This window comes from Gopherus flavomarginatus, chromosome 6 (genome assembly GCF_025201925.1).
Source record: "Gopherus flavomarginatus isolate rGopFla2 chromosome 6, rGopFla2.mat.asm, whole genome shotgun sequence".
NCBI classification, from domain to species: Eukaryota; Metazoa; Chordata; order Testudines; family Testudinidae; genus Gopherus; species Gopherus flavomarginatus.
In genome coordinates this window covers 24,077,000-24,098,343 of record NC_066622.1, presented here as the reverse complement: position 1 = coordinate 24,098,343, position 21,344 = coordinate 24,077,000, and the positions used below count along the sequence as shown (strand labels likewise).

At 44.0% G+C, this 21,344-nt stretch overlaps 2 protein-coding genes across 3 annotated transcripts in view; both read right to left on the bottom strand.

The window, feature by feature from the left end:
* Nucleotides 1-21,344, bottom strand: part of LOC127053580 (histone H1.10) — a 200,927-nt gene that overhangs the window by 25,078 nt on the left and 154,505 nt on the right. The window lies entirely within an intron of this gene.
* Nucleotides 1-21,344, bottom strand: part of RAB7A (RAB7A, member RAS oncogene family) — a 31,294-nt gene that overhangs the window by 7,919 nt on the left and 2,031 nt on the right. The gene's annotated exons all lie outside the window — the stretch shown is intronic.

Below are 21,344 nucleotides of genomic sequence, written 5' to 3'. Positions count from 1 at the left end.
AAAATGTTAGAGGGAACCCATCCTGTATACCTGAAAGTTTTAAATGCAACCAGAGACTTCTGGAGCTTTACAATACAATTAGTAACTTGGTGAGCCAAGTACTAATTAGTGGTTGCTTATTGTTTTATGCTTTGATTGCCATAAACTTGGCATAAATGGTGTGAGGCATAGAGGTGGGCAGTCTGCTACTGTAGCCTGAGCTACAGCCCTCCACTACATTTTATAAGGCTGTCCAGTTTGGCTTCTTCTGGACATGCTGGCCCAAACTGACTCACCTGGTAGTGCTGAGCTTAACTAGTGTAGCCTAATGGCACCAGTTAGAGGTGGACTTCTTGTCCCTATCAAGTCTCCTTGTGAGAACACAGACAGTATAGATCAGAGTTCTATTTCTAGGCAAGTCATGCTAAGAGGGAAGTATTAGGTGTTCCAGAGTAAGGTTAGAGGATACATGCAATAGCAAGAGAACCAGGATGGGGAGCTTTACTAGTACCATTTCTATAAGAGTTTGTCACGTGTTTTCAACTGGAGACTAGATCACTATGGTACGTGCAGGGGCACTGGGCAATGGCACCCAAGAGCAGCCTATGTTAACACTAGAAAAAGGGGTTCCAACTGCTCTGCAAAAAAAAAACCCCCTCATCCCCAATGAGGCTCTACTGCAATTAAAACCAAAATCCCTGCATGCAAGAATTAAACATTTAAAATGAGACAAAGTCTTAGCAAAAATGGTGCTAAAGGTCTGTCAATTTTCTGAAAGGAACTTCCCAAGGTAAGCTTCTTAGGCCATGTCTACATCTAAAATTTTGCAGCGCTGGTTGTTACAGCTGTATTAGTACAGCTGTATAGGGCCAGCGCTGCAGAGTGGCCACACTTACAGCAACCAGCGCTGCAAGTGGTGTTAGATGTGGCCACACTGCAGCGCTGTTGGGCGGCTTCAAGGGAGGTTCGGGGAACGCGAGAGCAAACCACGGGGAAGCTGGTCTCCTTTCCCGGTTTGCTCTCGCGTTCCCCGAACCCCCGAGCAAGCAGGTCTCCTTCCCTGCGGTTTGCAGGGTGGTTCGGCGAACGCGAGAGCAAACGGCGGCGAAGCTGGTCTCCTTCCCCGGTTTGCTCTCGCGTTCGCCGAACCACCCAGCAAACCGCAGGGAAGGAGACCTGCTTGTTCGGGGAACGCGAGAGCAAACCGGGAAAGGAGACCAGCTTCGCCGCGGTTTGCTCTCGCGTTCCCGGAAGCCCCCTGCAAACTGCAGGGAAGGAGACCTGCTTGCTCGGGGTTCGGGGAACGCGAGAGCAAACCAGGGAAGGAGACCAGCTTGATTACCAGAGGCTTCCTCAGGTATGCTGGGATACCTGCTTATTCCACGGAGGTCAAGAAAAGCGCTGGTAAGTGTCTATACTTGATTACCAGCGCTGGATCACCAGCGCTGGATCCTCTACACCCGAGACAAAACGGGAGTACGGCCAGCGCTGCAAACAGGGAGTTGCAGCGCTGGTGGTGCCCTGCAGATGTGTACACCTCCTAAGTTGCAGCGCTGTAACTCCCTCACCAGCGCTGCAACTTTCTGATGTAGACAAGCCCTAAGAAGAGTCAGCTGTGGCATCAGTAGGTTTTGAAGACACTATTGTGTACTTGGAGTAGTTGACTGGAGCTGAACAGTACATAGAATTTCTGCTTCTGAGGTCCTCGTCACTAGGCTAGAAGTTTGAGGACCCAAATTTAGATACTCCTCTAGCGCCACCAGTTTCTAAAGCACGTGGTTGGCCAGCATAGATGGGATTGTACTACGTTTAGCTTAGGACCCTTAAGGGCATTTTTAATGTTTCTCTCATCACAGCACAGATGGGAGCACACTCTGTTGCCATTTTGAGCTTATCTACATACCTTAGTTTCCTTGTACTTCCTATCTGTCTATATCCATCTTAGATTATAGACTTAGTAGGGCCTAGTACAAAGGAGCACCAGCCCTCACCTAGGACCCACAGGCACTAGCACAATAAGTCTGTGTTAAACCAGTGTAAAATCCTTTAGGAACACTTAAACCAGTACTGAATCACAGTGTTTACACAAAGTCTAACTGCTGCAGAACAAAGCCAGAATGCACCTCAATTCACCAGTTTAGCATTCTGCTGAGACCTACACATTTCTCAATCTGTTTTCTAGAGAGAAAAAGGGAGTATTTTAAGATAAATTTGAAAGTGTTACTCATCTTCATGTTTCATCCAGTTTTACAGAGCTCCTTTCCCCCATCCAACTACCCCCTTTTCAGAGCAAAGATGCTCTGCTGGGGTTAACTGCTTGCATTGAATCATTCTAGTAGGTGTCTCAGCAGATTCTGATCTAATCTTACCTAATCAGACAGTTCTCCATGTAGGAAACAAACAGTAATGGTATAATTTCTTTGAGGCAGACAGAAGCGGGATTGACTTGAGATTTGGACTCACTCCTGACAACTGATGGAGTGTGCGGGGAGAGTGATTTTGAGAGTTTATTTGGAAGAAGAGTTTGAAGAGCATTCACTGATACCATTTGCCATCGACCAGCATAGTCAACTGCTTTATACTCTTAGCAAGAGAAGGGTACACAGAAGTTTACTCTCATTGACACCACTCAGTAGTACTATAAGCAGACTTATGCCTTATAATCAAGCCCATGGAGTAACAATTCCATTTTCTTGCAGTCAATGAATGTTAGCCCCAATATTGTCATTTCCCCCCAGCAAGAAGACTGAAGCAGGCATCTCTGCTTCCACCTCCCCACTGAGGCCCCAGCTACTCGTGGGCAGGAGTGGGAGAACAGAAGGAGTGAGCCAGTCATGTAGTTGGCTGGTCCAGTCCTGGGGCAAAAAGGACAGCAGGCCAGGAGTTGCTGCCCCCATCCCTGGTCACATCCAGGAAGACACCACCACAACAGCTGGCAAGGAGCTAAGATCAGGATCCATCCCCCACTTTGATCCCATCACAGGGGCAAGGACCCCCATACTCATGTTACGAGTGGTAGTGACACTTGCTATTGTGCTGACTAGTAACAATGGAGCTGTCTCAGCTCCTGTGGTGTCTTGTTTGGGTCTGATGGGTGCTGCTGTGGGGCACCATTCCCATCCTACTCCCCTGCTGGCTTGACAAACAGCAGCAGCCTGGGCTGGAGCTAGCTGAGCATGGAGCGAGCCAGGTCTCGATTCCTTCCCCAAGCCAGGGGAGACAAGTCAGAGCTGTGAGATGAAACAGCACTGCTCCACTTCAAGGATAGGACCAGTTCACTAGCTGCTGTGTCCCCTCAAGCATCCACAGCTGAAGCTAGGATGCTGGCTTCCACCTCCCTGTGTTGCAAAAACTGCAGCAGTTGTCAGTCATGCGAAATCTGAGCTTTCACTCATGCTACTGCTATGATTTTTTTTAAATTGATTTTCTAAGCCTTACAGTCCACACTACCTTCACCTCAGAAGGGTGACAGTACCCTGAAGTAGCAGCTTGCAGCAAACTAACTGCATGGCACAGTTTAGACAAACTAACTTTGGTTTATAAAACTACTTTAATCTCTAAAGATCCATGATGTACAAAGTAGTCTCACTGGCGTGCCCTCGATTACTGAGGAGTCATTTCTCTGGCAAAAGAGTTTTCAAAAGAATTGAAAGTAAATTCTATATGTAAACAAGTTACTACAGTTTCAGTTTTACTCCTACCAGAAATATTTTAGTACTACTGCCAATACACTTTTTCCTGGCATTCAGAGGCAGCTTGTGCCATTTCAGATGTATTGGTGTAAAGTAAATGGAAGTGGTGTTTGTGGAGTTCCTAGTAACTTAGAAAGTTACATATACTCTAGCTGTAGAGTGACTTGACTTACTGCTCCATTGGGAGCCCTGTAGTTCTGATACTGAACCTCTTAATTTTATGAATCACTTTAGACAACATGGGAATCGCTAGGCTGACACTTTACCCTTAGAAATTAAATACCAGTCATTGGCATTACAGCCTTTCAGGAGGCTGGCTGTACTGCTCAAAAGGGTGATGTGAAGTTCTGATGCATCAGAGTGTTTTAATATCAACAGCCAAACTGAAATTATGGCATTTTAAGGGACTGACCCATCTAGAATTCTATAGACTAAAGAGGGTATCAAGTTTAGTTGCATGTTCTTTCCCCATTCAGACTCCATCTACACCAGGCTGAAGTAACTGCTGAGTATTACACCTCTGGTGCCCAGGAAGGTAGCAAGCTCTATGGAACAGCGAGGGTAGAAAACTGGAGCACTGAGTTCTACAGCTGACAGACCCTTCTTGCTAGAAAGAAATTAAGATGTGTGTCATCTTTCTAAGAACTGTGTCTTATTTATTGAGCATGCACCATCTTACTACATTCTGACCAGGACATTAAGCCAGTGTCCATTCTTTGGAGACTGTAGCCATTAGTGCTTGTGCATGAACAGCTGGGTCCCTTATTTGTAAACATGAATTTACAGCTTTAAAAGCTATAGCTAAGTCATACAGAACTCATCCAAGTTCAGATGTAGTCAGTGACCTGTGCACTGGAGCCTCTCTGGCCAGGTTTGGTGGTGTTCAATACATTACTGCCATCACTACAAGCAGGCCATGAGAGCATGAAGTCACACTTCTGTACCCATTACATTGATGATCAAAATTCCTGTTCTCCATTTGTTGTTCATGGCAGGTATAGCCATCTGTTACTTATTTGGGTTACACCAGATAAGCTTTGCAGGTTTCTACAGAATGACTGGTGGAGCTGCCCTGGTGTACAATTAGAAATTTTAAACAAGGGTACAGATGAGCCTGACATCTCCTCCAACTGTGGTTTCTTCCTTAATCTGTTTCTCCTCTTGCTTGGGCCATAGCCTGATGGGAATACAATTCCCTTGGATCAGGCAACAGTCTATGCCCAAGGCTGAAGAGGCTTAACTTCTAGAAATTTCACCCTTCTGCAGCTTAGGAGGGGGTTCTCTTGTCTTTGGGGATACCTGTGTGATTTACTGAGGCCATGTCTACATCTAAAATTTTGCAGCGCTGGTTGTTACAGCTGTATTAGTACAGCTGTATAGGGCCAGCGCTGCAGAGTGGCCACACTTACAGCAACCAGCGCTGCAAGTGGTGTTAGATGTGGCCACACTGCAGCGCTGTTGGGCGGCTTCAAGGGAGGTTCGGGGAACGCGAGAGCAAACCGCGGCGAAGCTGGTCTCCTTTCCTGGTTTGCTCTCTCGTTCCCCGAACCCCCGAACAAGCAGGTCTCCTTCCCTGCGGTTTGCTGGGTGGTTCGGGGAACGCGAGAGCAAACCCGGGAAAGGAGACCAGCTTCGCCGCGGTTTGCTCTCGCGTTCCCCGAACAAGCAGGTCTCCTTCCCTGCGGTTTGCAGGGTGGTTCCGGGAAACGCGAGAGCAAACCGCGGCGAAGCTGGTCTCCTTTCCCGGTTTGCTCTCGCGTTCCCGGAACCACCCAGCAAACCTCAGGGAAGGAGACCTGCTTGTTCGGGGGTTCGGGGAACGTGAGAGCAAACCGGGGAAGGAGACCAGCTTGATTACCAGAGGCTTCCTCAGGTATGCTGGGATACCTGCTTATTCCACGGAGGTCAAGAAAAGCGCTGGTAAGTGTCTATATTTGATTACCAGCGCTGGATCACCAGCGCTGGATCCTCTACACCCGAGAGGAAACGGGAGTACGGCCAGCGCTGCAAACAGGGAGTTGCAGCGCTGGTGGTGCCCTGCAGATGTGTACACCTCCTAAGTTGCAGCGCTGTAACTCCCTCACCAGCGCTGCAACTTTCTGATGTAGACAAGCCCTGAGTTTCAGTAACATGGCAAGGCATTGTCATACAGAAGGAATTGCATGCTTAAGCAGGTTCTCATACACCAGTGCTGTAGTGTGTTATGGAAAGCCTTCCATGGGACATTCATTCTTCCAATAGGTTTGAGAGATTTTTCAAAGGCTATTCCAAGCCAAGTTTGATATTGTGGCTTTAGTATCAACATAAGGGATTTAGGACATTTGTGTTGTCTTAAAGTCAGTGGTGGATGATTGAAGATGCAGCTACCTCCACTTTAGTGAAACTTGCATTGAACAGATTTTCACTGTCATTAATCTACTCTAAGCCATGGAGACGGCCTCAGAACCAAGGCTGTTTTGTTAATGCACTTCAAGCAGCAAAGTGCCACCCCCTCTTCTCCCCTTGGTTGGGGGTGGGGTGGGCAGGGGAGTGCGGTATCTCCTCCCCGACCCCCCAGCTATGTCTACACTACACAGCTTTTAGCAACACAGCCGTGTGCTAAAAATTGGGCTGTGCAGCTCCTATCTGGCCTCTGCTGACAAAAAGCTTCCACACCCAACAAGTGTTTGTCGTCAGCAGGAAAGCACTCCCGCCAACAATGCGCTGTTCACAGTGGCACTTATTGCCAAATTTGGGGTGGGGGGGAAGAAGAGGTTTAATACCTCTGAAAGACAAAGTTGTGTTGTTCAATTGCCAATATATAGACACAAGCTGCTTGGAGATGGATAATGTTCCTGCATTTAAGACAAATCTGAGGGAACTGTCAACAGCATGTCCATTTGGAGAGTAGTTTTATGAACTTGCTCTAGTTCAGGCCTTGTCTAGGCTTAGTTTTGCTGGTCTAGCACATGCAGTGTTGGGAGAGGAAGAGATAGGGGGGAGAAGAGAGATACTAGTGAAGAGCCATCCCTCACTGATATAGCTGTGCCGGGAAGAGCCCCGATGGGGATGCAGTTTACTAGCATAAGCACTCTTGCTGGTATAAGCTTGTGTTGTTCAGGGAACTGGTGTAAGCTATACCACTGAAAGCCAGCATAAGCTACATCTGCACAAGGAGGGAGTGCCAGTTCAGCTACAGTGGCAAATCCTTAGGGTTCTCTTCCTCTCCAGACTATCAGGGCCTGTGCTCTGTGTTTGTCAGTTGAGTTACATGAATCTGGTTTAGTTCAGTCAAAGCAAAGGTAAGCATGGTATGACCGGGTCCCTTTACTGAAGGGATCCTGTTGTGCCTAATGTGAACTGGTTTAAGTTTTACCAAGCTTATATAAAATCAAACAAATCAGTGGTATTGAGTTCCTGGAACCTCTTACTTTAGAGAACTAGAGCATGCAAGACAGTTTGCCACATGTTTACAGTAGAAATGGAAGATCAATTGCTATTCTAAAGCAGCTTCCTGAAACCTTTGTTTGCAAGTTTTGTTCTCTAAAAAGACTGTATGGCTACATTTGGAATTTCAAAGCGCTGCCCCGGCAGCGCTTTGAAGTGTGAGTAGTCAGAGCAGCAGCGCTGGGAGAGAGCTCTCCCAGCGCTGCATGTAAACCACATCCCTTACGGGTGTAGCGTGCAGTGCTGGGAGCCGCGCTCCCAGCGCTGCTGCCCTGATTACACTGATGCTTTACAGCACTGTATCTTGCAGCGCTCAGGGGGGTGTTTTTTCACACCCCAGTTGCAGCACTGTAAAGTGTGAGTTTAGCCAAGGCCTGTGCTGGCCTGGATAAGCAAGTTAGTTATCAGAATAGCTATGCAGGCCCAAAGAAGAGATTTACATTGGATAAATAGTCCAATTGCCCAGTCTAGATCACTTACACAACTACCAGACTAGAAATGTTGAGCTAAAATACTAGTTGTTTTATACCAAGTGTGTAGACCCTCCTAGTGAGGAATTTGACTTTGTTCTAATGGAGTCATTCAGATCTGATGGTGCCATCTTGTAGGAGAGCATATTCACATTTCTTGCACTACTGGCTCCAGCTAGCATTCTTGGAGACCATCTGAAAACTCCTGTCAGTCACTAAGCCAGTCAGCAGCATTCCTTTCTGCTGGCTTCATCATCGCTTGGGGAACTAGGTAGTCTCTAAACAAGAAAGAGTCCTTTGCTGTATTCTTGACTTAAAAATTCTCCCTCTCAAGAGCACAGGTTGATCCAGCAGCCTTGGAAGCTAAATCTAAAAGCCATACTGAAGTGTGCATAACCCAGACATCTACATTCTCAAAAATATAAACCCATAGCTCGAATCTGCTAGCCAGGCAAGGAGCAGAGCTCTGTCTTTACTAATTCTGATTTTGGATAGCCAGATGAGCATCATAGCTAAAACTGTTGGGATAGTTCAAGAAGAGTCAGCAGTTACCTAGGAAGATGTGTTCCCCCAACTCCACTTGGTATACTCCAGAATGGTGTAATGGTCATTAGAGAAAATAAGTGCTTATGTAAAGTGCAACTTATCAGAAATTCTTCTGCAATTGTCAAGAGGCAGCATGAGATGATACCACTGTGACCGTGCCCTTTTGTTTTCTGTTCCCAAGGAGAGGAACAGCTGTTTAAACATGTATCTCTACATCAAGAGAAAAGGATGCCCTAGAGATGCTCACAGAAGTGTTAGAGTGAAAGTCTGAGGCTAAGTTATTTGATAATCAACTGGATGGATGCACAAGCTGAGACAGGCCAGTGTCCCAAAACATCCATATCTCTGTTACCTTTACAGTAGTCTGCTGTCTAATGGGTGTAGTGCACATTGATGTGTGAGGAGTCTGCCTTGTACTACTGTGAGGAGTCTGTTTCCCAGAACAGTGGTTCTCATCCAGAGGTATACGTACCCTTGGGTAAGCAGAGCTCTTCCAGATGGTACATCAACTCATCTAGTTATTTGCCTAGTTTTACAACAGGCTACTTAAAGCACTAACGAAGTCAGTGCAAACTAAAATTTCCTGAGACATTGACTTTTTATACTGCTCATATACACACACACTCTACACTAAATGCAAATACAATATAGAATCAACTTGAATATAAATGATAAATGAGAACGCAATTTCAGTAATAGTGTGCTGTAACACTTTTGTAAGCAACTAGTTTAAGTGAAGCAAAGCTTGGGGTATGCAAGACGGACTCCTGAAAGGGGTTCAGTAGCCTGGAAAGGTTGAGAGCTTCAGACCTAGAACATGAAGGGGGCTTGAAAAGTTTGTTTTCAGGGTGAGGAATAAGCACTCTCCTGGGAAAGCCATCAGCACCTGCCAAGTTTAAGCTTTCAATTGAGACCTGTGTAAGTAATGCATTGCTGTTGTCTTAAGGTCCGAAGAGAGTCCCAGTGATTTTGTTGCTTGTAGCATTGCCAAGCTGCAAAGTTACCAGTTTGTCAGTTTTCCACTCCAAGCAGTGGAAGCATGGAGAAACTGACAAATACTGCCAAGAACAGACCAAAAATGGAGGCAGAGTAGCAGGGACATTCACGACAATAGCTAGGAAGCTCTGAGGTTGAAAGTGGAACAGTGCTTTTCCCTTCCGCAGAGTGGGAAGAGAGAGCCTTGGGCACTACTGGTAGGGACACTCATACAAGGGTTAGAACCAGAGCAATTTGAACCCTTACCTCCTCCCCTTGTCAGCCAACAGAGGGAAGGCAGTTGCTTCCCACCTGTATCTTCAGCGGTGGCAGAGAGCATTTAAGCCATCTGACTATGAATCTGATAAATTTTAAGTTCTAGGTGAGTGGCTAAGATGCACAAAATAGTGGGTGAGCAAGTGTTAAACAGCAGAGGAAAAAGGACCATCACTGAATGCATGGGGCAGCTAGAATAATACAGCATAACTGTTCTCTTTGGTGCCTCCATACGAGTAAAAGGATGGATGGCGTTAAGGAAGAGGAAACAAACTAGGCAGTATTTATTTTACACATAACTCTGTTATGTCTTTAACATGTAGGAAGCACAGTGGTATTGTTATTCTTCCTGGCTGGGGTAGCCAGGACAGCATGGCAAACTTCTGCTCTCGTAGAGCAATACCATGGGATCTTTGACCAAGCAGGCACCTCAGTAGCAGAGTAACTGAAAGTCATTCCAGGTTATTTGAAGTTAGCATTTCAGTAAGTGATGCATGTGAAGTTTTGTTGTAACTGCTTGCAGTCAAGGCTTATACTGTGACTCCTCCACTCCAGGGCTAGTGTAGGGAAAACTAAGACATTTCTCCTATCATGCTAAGTTACTGATAAGTTGAGCTAAACATCCAGGAGGATGGTGATATTTCTATTATCCGCTAGTCAAGACATTTTGCATGAGGGAAAGTTGTTTAAGAGACATTAAAGTGGAAAGACTGTTTGGACTTTAACAATACAGAATAAAAGATATACTAAGTTAAGTGGACACCCATGGTCCTGAATCATTCTTCCAGCTTGCAATGTGACTGAATTTCCCACTTCCAGGATGGAGTAGTGAGAAGATTCAAGGGAGGTGACCAGGCCTCTGGGTACCTCCCATGAAAGAGGTCTATTTACAATATACTTTGCAAGAGAACAGCCTAACTTTGCTGTTAGCAGCTGAGAAAGAAATCTCAGGAATTTAATACAGTACTTCAACTTGATGGGTTAACTGAAGTGCCTTTTTCTATTCTGACTTGTGCTGTCAGAAGTAAAGTCCACCATGGGTTCAACATATATCAATGCAAGTTGTGACCTTTTGGTGAATAAAATTACATCTGAAGTTTAGATGCTCATTTGACACTGGATATCAGAAGTAGACTTGATGGTAGCTGTTCAGTCAAAGTACAATCTTGATCACCACACATGTTGTAGCAGGATTCAGCCACATTAGGTGATTAGTGTGACCTAAACCAGGGACGGTTTAGAGATGATGCAAATGTAGCAATTGAATTAGTTAACTGGCTGCTTGTTAAAACAGCTGTGTTAACAGCTAGTCTGACCCATGTGTTTAGAGGTTTTGGGCAGGATGTGATATCCATTGACCAATCCAGTTTTCATGCCATTAAGTAGAGAGGCCAATACAACAAAACTAACTGAATGAGCAGATCCATGTGACGTGATTTGATTCATTAAGTGATGCAGTTGAGTGGCAACCCAGAATGGCATGTCACAGTTAGGCATTAGGTACACCCTTGCTTATTCTGTTAAGACTCAGACAGATCTCTGGCCAGGCAAACATTCCTTGACCCAATTGAGTCACTGTGCATACAGAGTACTTTTAAATGGATAATAAGCTACCTGGAGAACATTGTCCAGAGGTCCACAGAGCAAAATACTTCTTGCTGGCATGTTAAGGAAGTACCCTTCAGGCACCATTTACAACAGTTAGACTTAACTTGTTCCATAAGGGAAACTATGGAATTAGAATTACACAGCTACTGTAACTAAAGCCAGAAGATGAAGATTTCTTTAGGAGGCTCTTGAGTTATTTACATTGAAGTCAGTTAACAGCTACTGTTTGGATGAACTGCTCCTTAAACTCAAATACAATTTGCCTGTAATTATTATTAGTGTGCGCGTGCTGTATTATGGTTACACAAAAACCACCTCACTTTAAGCTTTTCTCCAAACACTTAAGTATCTAGTGAGATCCTTGAGGAACTCACTATGCTTGTACAGCACCTCAGATGGTGCCTGTACATTCAAATGCATCTGTATAGTAGCAGCAACAGATGGCAGCTTCCTGTCAGATGTATGAGAAAGTAATTAAATCTCCCAAATTACAGGAAGTGCTATGGTATTTTAACTGGACTGTGTTTCTTTAGAATTTAGTATTCTCTTGTCAATTAGGACTTCAAAGAGACCTCTTGATGAGCAGTAGCACAAAAATATGAAATCAAGCATGTTCTGAGAAAGTTGATAATTTGAGAAACTTCACCAACTTGGGTTTAAGGTTTGATATGGCCACATTTTAGTTCAGTGTTTCATAGGCTACCGCCCCTCTCAAATCATATTACTACCTACCTGTTTTGTTCCCTTTACTGTGCTCTTCCCCCCCCAACCCCCACCCCCACCTGTAGCTGGCAACTCCAGTCCCAAAAGAGGAAATAGCCACACTAAGGAACAGATGGCTGGCTGCTCTTTGTTTCCATTCTCTTTGCAGATTAGACACCCATAGATTCAGCTGAAAAATGAGCAGCTACCACCACGTGATGAGTTAGCAACAAGTGATCAGTGGACTTGTTTTGGGAGAAAATGTTCAAACTAATTACTGCAATCTTCAGTTAGTCTAGAGCCTCAGTTTCCAATCAGCTTTTGAAATACTGGTGGCAAGACATGCTGCTGGAGTGCTTTGTTTTACAGAGGGTACTACATCCTGCAGGGTTCCACCAACTAAGTTTCAGAAGCCAATATTCAGAAAAGATGCAGTCATCGTAACTTATGATTCAGTCACACTGTTTTAAATGATGCCTGAAGTCAATCCAGTGGCTAGTTTCTTGGACATTTAAAGGTACCTCATCTTAGACAAGGTGGGTAAACTGATACTTCTGTGGGTGGAAGGGGAAGTTTTCAAATGCGGCTGCAACATTACTTTAAGATGTTATTTCTCAGTATGTTATATGCTGAAGAGGACATAGAGTCCAGTAGCTAGAGGACAGGATGGGAGGCAGGACTAGGATTTTCACTTTGGACAACTACTTGTGTCTCAGTTTGTCTGTACATCATGGATAAGGCATGCTAAAGAGTAGCTTTTTCAAGGGTCCCAAAAGAATTACTTGCAAGTATCTAGTAAGTTCCTTGAGGCAAGGAGTCTTATCTAGTACTCAATACATTTAACTTTAAATTTCCTGCTTTACTAGGAAGAGAGACTTCATTCTCTACTCTGTTTTGAAAGTTATTTGGTATATGGCAAACAGCAAGTATTGATGTTGGCATATAAGTTAGTATACGTAGCAGTTCCACCTAATACCAATATACAAATATTACTCATAAAGTTACATATTTAGACTTTCCCATACAAATATTAAACTAGCTTAATAGGGAAAGGGGCATAGGGTGACCAGATGTCCCAATTTTTAGGTCTTATATTGTCTATTACCCTCCACCTGTCCAGATTTTTCCACACTTGCTGTCTGGTCACCCTAAGGGGGTGGGACAGAGGACTAATAGGAAAAAAAGCAAGCATGACAACAAAATAGTGATAGAAAAGCAACTTACACTGGTGGAAACTACAGGACAATGGCTTACTTCCAGGCTCCAGTCAGAAATTGCAAGGCTGCTTTGCCAGGCTGGGAGACTAGAGATCAACAGGACAAAGCAGTTGAAAAATCCATCTCAGGAGTAGACAGATGCCATAGGTTGTTGTGAGAGAGAGACTTGACTTTAGACTGTTGGACTATCAGACAATCAAGGAGATGGTAAGCAGTAAGTAGATGAAGTAGCCCTGCATACAGGCTGACTTAAGAGCCACTTTCTCCAAAATGCTTTGCTTCTAAATACTATGCTTTAAGAAGTAGGTTGTTACTAAACACCACTGTCACAGGGGGAAGAGAATCCTAAGTCCTGGACACAGGTCAGACCTGCCAAGATAAAAATAATTGATGCACAGGAGGGGACTGCAGCCACAGCCTGGTGTGGAAATCAGGTGACTGCATATCAAAAGAAACTTCAGTGTAAGGCCCAAGGGGGATGCACCTGAAGAAACCAGAAGGGAAATCAGAGGTGCAGTTAACCCTGTAACTGACACCCAGGATTTCAAGTTTACAGAATTCTTGAGGACACAGCACCTGTGAGTAGTCTGTCTCAAAGCTGGGAAAGATTTAGAATCAAAATTATACCATGGCTCAATTATACCTTCTGCTGCCCTCCAAATACAGCGTGGGTGGGAGTCAACATTAGCTGCACACAAAAAAGTGTGTCTAAGTTATTTTTTTCTAAACTACAATATAGAACTGTACTATAGAGCAACAAGTTTGTTAAAATTGTTAAGGATATTATGTCAGAGGTCATGGAGGTCTCTGAAAGACAGACAATCCATGACAATTTCCATGCCCAGCCACAGTGTGTGGTAGGTGCTGGAACACCCTCCTCCTCCACAAGGCTCGTTCTCACTCCCTACTCCTCCTGCTTGTGCTTTAGTCATTCCCCCCTACATCAGCCATGCTTCTCCCCATTATTTTTAGTAAAAAAAAGTTAGACAGCAGACAGATCATGGGCTTCTGTAAACTTTTGGTTATTGCCTGTTACCTGCCTGACTTACTAAAAGTAACTGACAAAATTAGAACCTTATGGATTATGGACAAGTGTAAAAGTGGAAACTTGAATTAAGTATTTGGCAGTTTTGAGGGACAAAGCGAAAATTGAGCCTAAAGGTTTGAGTGCTTGCAATCCAGAAAAAACCCTAGAGATACTGTAAGTCTCAACATTGAACCTGGAAGTGAAATTGACTAGACAGATTTGTCCAACCTAAAAAAATAAGTAGTGAGACATTAGATTTTAAAAAGCCACTGTGTTAAACAGGCACATCTGCTGGTTTACAGGATATGTAGGTTGATGTCCCTTTGTCAGGAGGTTTGTTTCTGTATAGGCTGAGGCCATGTCTACATCTAAAATTTTGCAGCGCTGGTTGTTACAGCTGTATAGGGCCAGCGCTGCAGAGTGGCCACACTTACAGCAACCAGCGCTGCAAGTGGTGTTAGATGTGGCCACACTGCAGCGCTGTTGGGCGGCTTCAAGGGAGGTTCGGGGAACGCGAGAGCAAACCGCAGCGAAGCTGGTCTCCTTTCCCGGTTTGCTCTCGCGTTCCCGGAACCACCCAGCAAACCTCAGGGAAGGAGACCTGCTTGTTCGGGGAACGCGAGAGCAAACCGCGGCGAAGCTGGTCTCCTTTCCCGGTTTGCTCTCGCGTTCCTGGAACCACCCAGCAAACCTCAGGGAAGGAGACCTGCTTGCTCGGGGTTCGGGGAACGCGAGAGCAAACCGGGGAAGGAGACCAGCTTGATTACCAGAGGCTTCCTCAGGTATGCTGGGATACCTGCTTATTCCACGGAGGTCAAGAAAAGCGCTGGTAAGTGTCTATATTTGATTACCAGCGCTGGATCACCAGCGCTGGATCCTCTACACCCGAGACAAAACGGGAGTACGGCCAGCGCTGCAAACAGGGAGTTGCAGCGCTGGTGGTGCCCTGCAGATGTGTACACCTCCTAAGTTGCAGCGCTGTAACTCCCTCACCAGCGCTGCAACTTTCTGATGTAGACAAGCCCTGAGTTAGATTGCCAACTACATTTTTATTTCCTCCTGGCCTTGTGTTTTCTCCTACTGCCACTGCTCCCTCCCTTTGGTGTCCATAGGAACAGTACTTGGCTCACTCTGCTGCACAGCCTGAGATTACAGCATCATGTGTAGGCTCAGCATGTTTAATCACCTGAAACTCCCTCACTGTGAAAGCAAGTGCAGTAAGTCAGCCTTGCCTGACAGCCAAAAGAAAATGTACAACTGCTGTCCTTAGGTTTGTTTTTAATACCAATAAAATTACTCCATTTTGAACACATCATGTAAGACATCTCTTGAAGAAAATCAGATCAGCACAACTTTTACAGGGGGTTTTCAAGCAAGATTTCAAAAGAGGTCTCAGTCAGTGAGATGGAATATGGCAGAGGCAAAAAGATAGAGTACTTCTACACTGCAGTAAGAGACCCATTGCCCAGATCAGCTGACTCAAAACTTCCAGGGCTAAACATTGCAGTGTAGAGGTTTGGACTTGGTCTGAGATCCAGACCCCACAAGGGGAAGGGCCTCAAGCCTGGCTCCAGCCGGAGCCCAAGTGTTCACACTGCAATTTTTAGCCTGCAGCCTTAGCCCAAGCCAGTTCATCTGGACTCCAAGCTTCAGTGCTGTGGGTTTTTTAGTTGCAGCATAGACATACCCTTGTAAGATTCTTCTCCCATCAGGGAGAGGGGAAGTCCTTGCAATTTTCAGCGGCACTCACACTGCCTGGGTCCTGGCCACTGGACCAGGGGGCTTTGCATTTTAATTAAATTTTAAATTAAGCTTCTTAAACATTTTAAAAACCTTAACTAAACTATTGTAAGTATATACATTAGACTTATAGAAAGACTTCCTAAAAATATTAAAATGTATTATGGCATGTGAAACCTTAGAGTGAATAAATGAAGACTTGGCACACTACTTCTGACAGGTTGCTGACCCCTGGTTTAAATTCACACCTTAGCTTATTCTAGTATCACTTGCCTAGATGGACAAGCCTTAAGGAAGGCTGAATCAGGACTAAAACACAAGTGACTTCTGAGACTGAGCCCTTATCCATCCTTAAGGCTGGATTACTGTTGTCCTCAGAGCATCATTAGAGTCTTGCCTATACCAGTAGGTATTACTACCATGGAAAACAGGATATCCCCTATCCCTTTCTAGATTAGACAAGGCTGCAGGAGTGCACCAGGTTTTAACCCTCATGTCCATTTAGTCAGGGTTAGCCAATAGAGTGCTCAACACCGCCTGCCATTTTTAAGCTGTCAACACTAGTTTACCCACTAGAAGAGAGATTAACTGGTAGCAACAGTGGGAAAGTTTTATGGAGTTGAAGACTGACTTTACAGAGACAGAATTAAAGTTGCTTAGATGTTTAACATGTGTTTATCTATTGTAAAGGAATTGGATTTCTTCCAAGTTTAGACTCTAGATTTCTTGGGTTTCTAACACTGCATAGTACCTTAAGAGTGGAAGTATGACAAGAAATTTCTATTTAACCACTAGGGCCTCCTTTGTAGCATAGAGGGTCTTAAAACTGTGCCGGCTTACCTACCAAATGACATGCATAGGTTGTCTACCCCTATCTTAAGGCTAAAATCCAACTATGGATGACTGGAGAACTAAAGTAGTGAAACCTGACTGAGGGCTTGGGGGGTGGGGGTTCAAGTGAAGAGAAAGAAGAAGTGATTCTTTCAGTTAATGACTCTGGCCTTTGAGTTATGCAAGCTATTGTTAGCAAAGGCATAATCCAATGAGTCTTTGGAGGGCTGAAAGAGCTACAAATACATATCTAAGTTTTCCCAGAAAGCCTCAAAAATTAGTATTACAAGACACGGAGGTTTCTAATGGTAGAAGCTAATCATCACGAACATTGTTTCCAAAGCAAATAAGGTGCTCAGATCCAGTGATGAGCATGGTACACCTAGACAGAAGTGAGGACACTGATTCTTCCTCATCACCTTTAAGTTACTCACGGTTCTTCCTCCTGTAATTGAGAGGAGAGAAATTTGCCTGGGAAAAAGCAGTAGTGGTTCTTTTCCCTTTACTTGGGTGTCTTACTCCAGACTGGTAGAATAAGAGGTAGATACCGCATCCTGATATTAAATTGTCTATACTTGCTGCATTGTGTATGTTCTAGGGAAGTCCTGCTCTGGGTCACTTGAACCAGGGGAGTTACTGCAGTATGAAGCCACAGAGGAACACTAGGACACTACATTTATTCCAGAAGAGTAATCTTGCATCCTTCAAGGGATCTGGAGGTCAGTTATACAAAACTGAACCTGCAGCTGCACCAGAAGAGTTCACGGAGCAGAACATTGTTTCAGGACTAGTTACTATGTTGACAGTTAAAGTTATTTTTCCTAAAAGCTTTTAGGTTTGGAGCAAGCCAAGGCAACTTCATGTGAAATGGTCACGTGGCATAAGATTAACAGCTCAAAACAAAGGACAATTGTAACTTCTTACTGAAGCGACATCTTTAGCTGCTTAGTCATTTATTTGGTCCATAAGTGTAGCTACATAAAATGTTGAATTAGTCACAAAGGAACTTCTGCATGGAGACTTGTGGATACTCTAAGGCCACTGAGCTGACTAAGCTCTGGTTCAAAAACGTTTGCAAGAAGGACTTGAAACTGTCAAACAGCAATACCATAATGGGCAGATGCCACTAGCAGGCTACAAGGAGGGCTGCACTCCATTAGGGAGTCCAAGAGGCTGAAGATAGGTAGTGTGTGCGTGCACATGAGCAAAGTGCAGTGCTAGTGTGCCAGTTTCATCTTCTGGCCCTGTGCCTCCATTATCTTTGGTGAGGCCTGTTACTTGAAAATTTGACTTTTTAGCTACTCACAATGCTGCAGTGTGACAGTAACAACTGCTTTGATGCTTACACCATTGTCTTTGAGGCAAACTGTTGCCATAGAGAGGTAATCAATGTAAAAACCAGCTTTTGTTGTAAGTGTACAGGCAAAAAAACCAAACAAAACAGAACACTCATTTACCATCCCCAAATAGTTTGTAGGAAGGATTTATGTTGTAGTTTTGTACAAGATTTACTTTAACCTTGTCTCACTGAAAGCTGAATGTACGAAGTTTATTATACTAAGAATAGCTAGTGCTCCCTAAGAAAAGGTTCCCCAGTGACAAGACCCAAGGTCATGAGATTAGCTATAAACTGATGTTTGTGGCCTTGACAAATCTTGCTTTCCTCACCATCACTGCAAGTATGCATTAGCAAAAGGCAAGCTGTTTGCTTGTTTCATGCATGGAACTTCTCATTCCTGGCTGTAGAAGCAACGGAGCAGTCTCACAGGAACACTGGAGTAAAACAGCAACAATGACATCACTGAGACAGATCTGTACTGAGCAGAAAACGTGCGTGCACATGAGAGCTGCTTGCTCAAGAAAGGAGCACAAGATCAGCACGGATATATGAATTAGGGAACATCAAGGAAGAAAATCCAACATGTGACAAAAACATCCTGTCTGTATTTTCTAAGCAGCATATTGAGTTACTGTGTTTGTACCTTGGCCAAAAAAACCTAGTCAAGACAAAGTTTAGAAATTTACTTGTTCCTCTGTGCTTCCAAGAAGTCATGCTTCCAACTGTTTAAAAATGCCCTATCAGGGCTGCCCGGGGGGAGGGGGGTGCGCAAGTTTTCAGCAGCACTTCAGCAGCAGGCCCTTCAGTGCAGGGGAAGACTCGGAGTGAGTGAAGGACCTGCAGCTGAAGTGCTGCTGAAGCCTGTGTGCGCTGCCAAGTACAAGTGCTGTTGCAAGCAGCAGGAAAAAAAAAGCCACGATCAGCAGCAGCTCTACTGCTGCCACTTGATTCTTTGGTGGCAATTAAATGGCAGGTCCTTCCCTCTGACCCGAACCCTGCCTCGGGCCCCCATGAATCCTCTGAGCAGCCCTGTGCCCTATTCCAGCATTTAGCTGCAGGACAGTAGTATTTTATCAACTGTGTCAGTGTTAACTACACAGTCAACAGGACCAGATAAGGACATGGTCTTTAAGTTGACCAGGTTAATTTAAAATTGTTTGTGAGCCCTATTCTCTAGAGAGGGAAAAATTAAGTTTAGCCTTGACAGAGGCAGACTGCTAAGAGATCATTTTAGAAGACCACACAGATGAAAAGCAAGCTGATATTAATAGTGGACAGTGATTACCAATACAATGTTGTGTTAGAATAGAAATAGCATATTCCTCATATGTGAAGTGCCTGTTCCTCACAAAGCTTTGCCTTCAGACAGCTATATTAGGGCACAGTTTTTAACTGTAAAGTCAACATTTGAGGACTAATATCACTGAAATGCATGCTATGTTGTCATGCCAATTCAGAGTCTTGTACCTAAAGTGCAACTGCTCCAGTGTTCGTCTGCACCATGTTTTCTTCAGTACAGAATACTGAACTTAAGCTCCACTTGATGCTTCCTACTTAGGCTGCATAATGAAAGCAAGCTTTTTAGGGAGAGGTGGGAAGAGGGTTACTTTCTGCAAGTCACGGCCCTGAGATTTTTTTGACACTAGGAAAGACAATTCTACCACTGGTAATGTGACCCAGTGATAAAACACCAAGTTTTTGCAGAAAAGCCTGAAGTAGTCAGTCTTAGCTAGAACAGAATCTATAGTGTACATTTATACTATAAGGTATGTCTGCACTACAGAGTCTATGCCAGCATAGCTATGCTGCCATAATATAGACAGTTTATCTATGCTGATTGAAGGGTTCTCTCTGGTCAGTATAAAACCACCATCCTTAAGCAAAAGGTAGTTAGATCAGTGGAGGCACTCTTATCTGTGTCTACCCTGGAGGTTAGATCAGTACAGCTCTATCAGCTAGGGGTATATTCCCCCCACCCAGTCATGACTAGCATAGCTATGTGGACTTCAAAATTAAGTGTAGACTAATCCTGTTCTCTAGGTTTGTCTAGAAAAACTGCACCATTTTAACAAAATGAATTAAAAAATGGCATAATTAAAACTGGGGCACATTTTGTATAGATTAGTCTATAGTCAGAAAGCCCAAATTCTTTGGCATCCTGCTCCATAGCAATCCACAACCATTTTAGAGGATCAGTAGTTTCTTCATGGCATCCTTTGCCCTATTAATCTTTAGTTTTAGGCCAGGCTTTGTAGGCCACTCACATCAAAATAATTTGCATCTGTCAGAACAACTGCCTCCAATGGCAGTGAAGTAGGCAGTCTTGTGTACACCCTACTTAACGGCATTTTATACTAGTCCAAAGACAAGACACTAAAGTTTCACAGCATGACATTATGAACACTCGCAAACATTCTGCAACAACTGTTATTTTAGGAAGAGCCTTTCTCCTTTTCCCCAGAAGAGATGCAGAGTTTAACACAGGTTAGAAATTGAAAGCTATCTATAATTTCATAGAACAATGGGCTCTCCCCAAAGAGAAGTTTTGACCATAAATTTGTTCCCCAGACAGGTAAATCACATAAGCTGCCCACACAGATGTAATCTTACAGCATGAAACTTAATAAAACCTGCCACTGAAGTTCAGAGTCCAAAGGCAATCTTGTCCTTGGGCAAGAGAGTATGGTCCAAAAGCAAATAGACATTAAGCTAGAAGCCACTCTGACTTTAAAAAAAAAAAAAAGCAACTATGGAGAAGCTAGTTAGGTTTGTATTTCAGAGCTGTTCAGTGTGACCAGTAACATTAAAGTTTGAGTGTTTTAAGCCATGCTTCACAATATCTACTGTTCTGCCTGAAGCATCTTTGTAGAGTAGTACTCTAGCAAGAACAATTTGTTATATTGTACTTTAAGAGCCTGAGAAGTGTTTGACCTTATTAATTGATTACAACTTCTGAAGATCTTCATATATTAGGTTCTGCAGTTGCAGTAGATTACTTGTTGACAAAGTCAAAGGCTGTTGTTGTATGGCTTCATGGCTTAACCCAATCTTGTACCTTTCTGCACTAGAAGTCTGGAATCGCATTAGAATATAACAGTGCATGTAGAAGAGAGGTTTGGGATTACATTTTACATGCCTAAGCATTACTTTCTTACACTAGGAAAACAAGATACTTCGCATTCTGAACTTGATCCACCAAATCTAGACAAAGTATTAGTTTGTGGATAACAAGTCATGTGTTTTGTCAGCTGCTGAAGTCACAAGGAAGAGACAGAGTGTGTGTTCTTCCTGACTATGAGGGCAAGGCATAGAACTACTCATTCAGACAGTGAATACATAGTAGTTTACCTACCTTAACCAAACTTCACTCCAACAGACTATTATAAACAAGAGTCAGTGCACTCCAGGCAGCCATGCTTAAACAGAGGCCAAGCTGAGATATAAAGCATTTGTTTACAGCCAAGACAGCTACTATTTGATAAGAGATCTAAGTTATTTAAAGCCATAACCTGACAA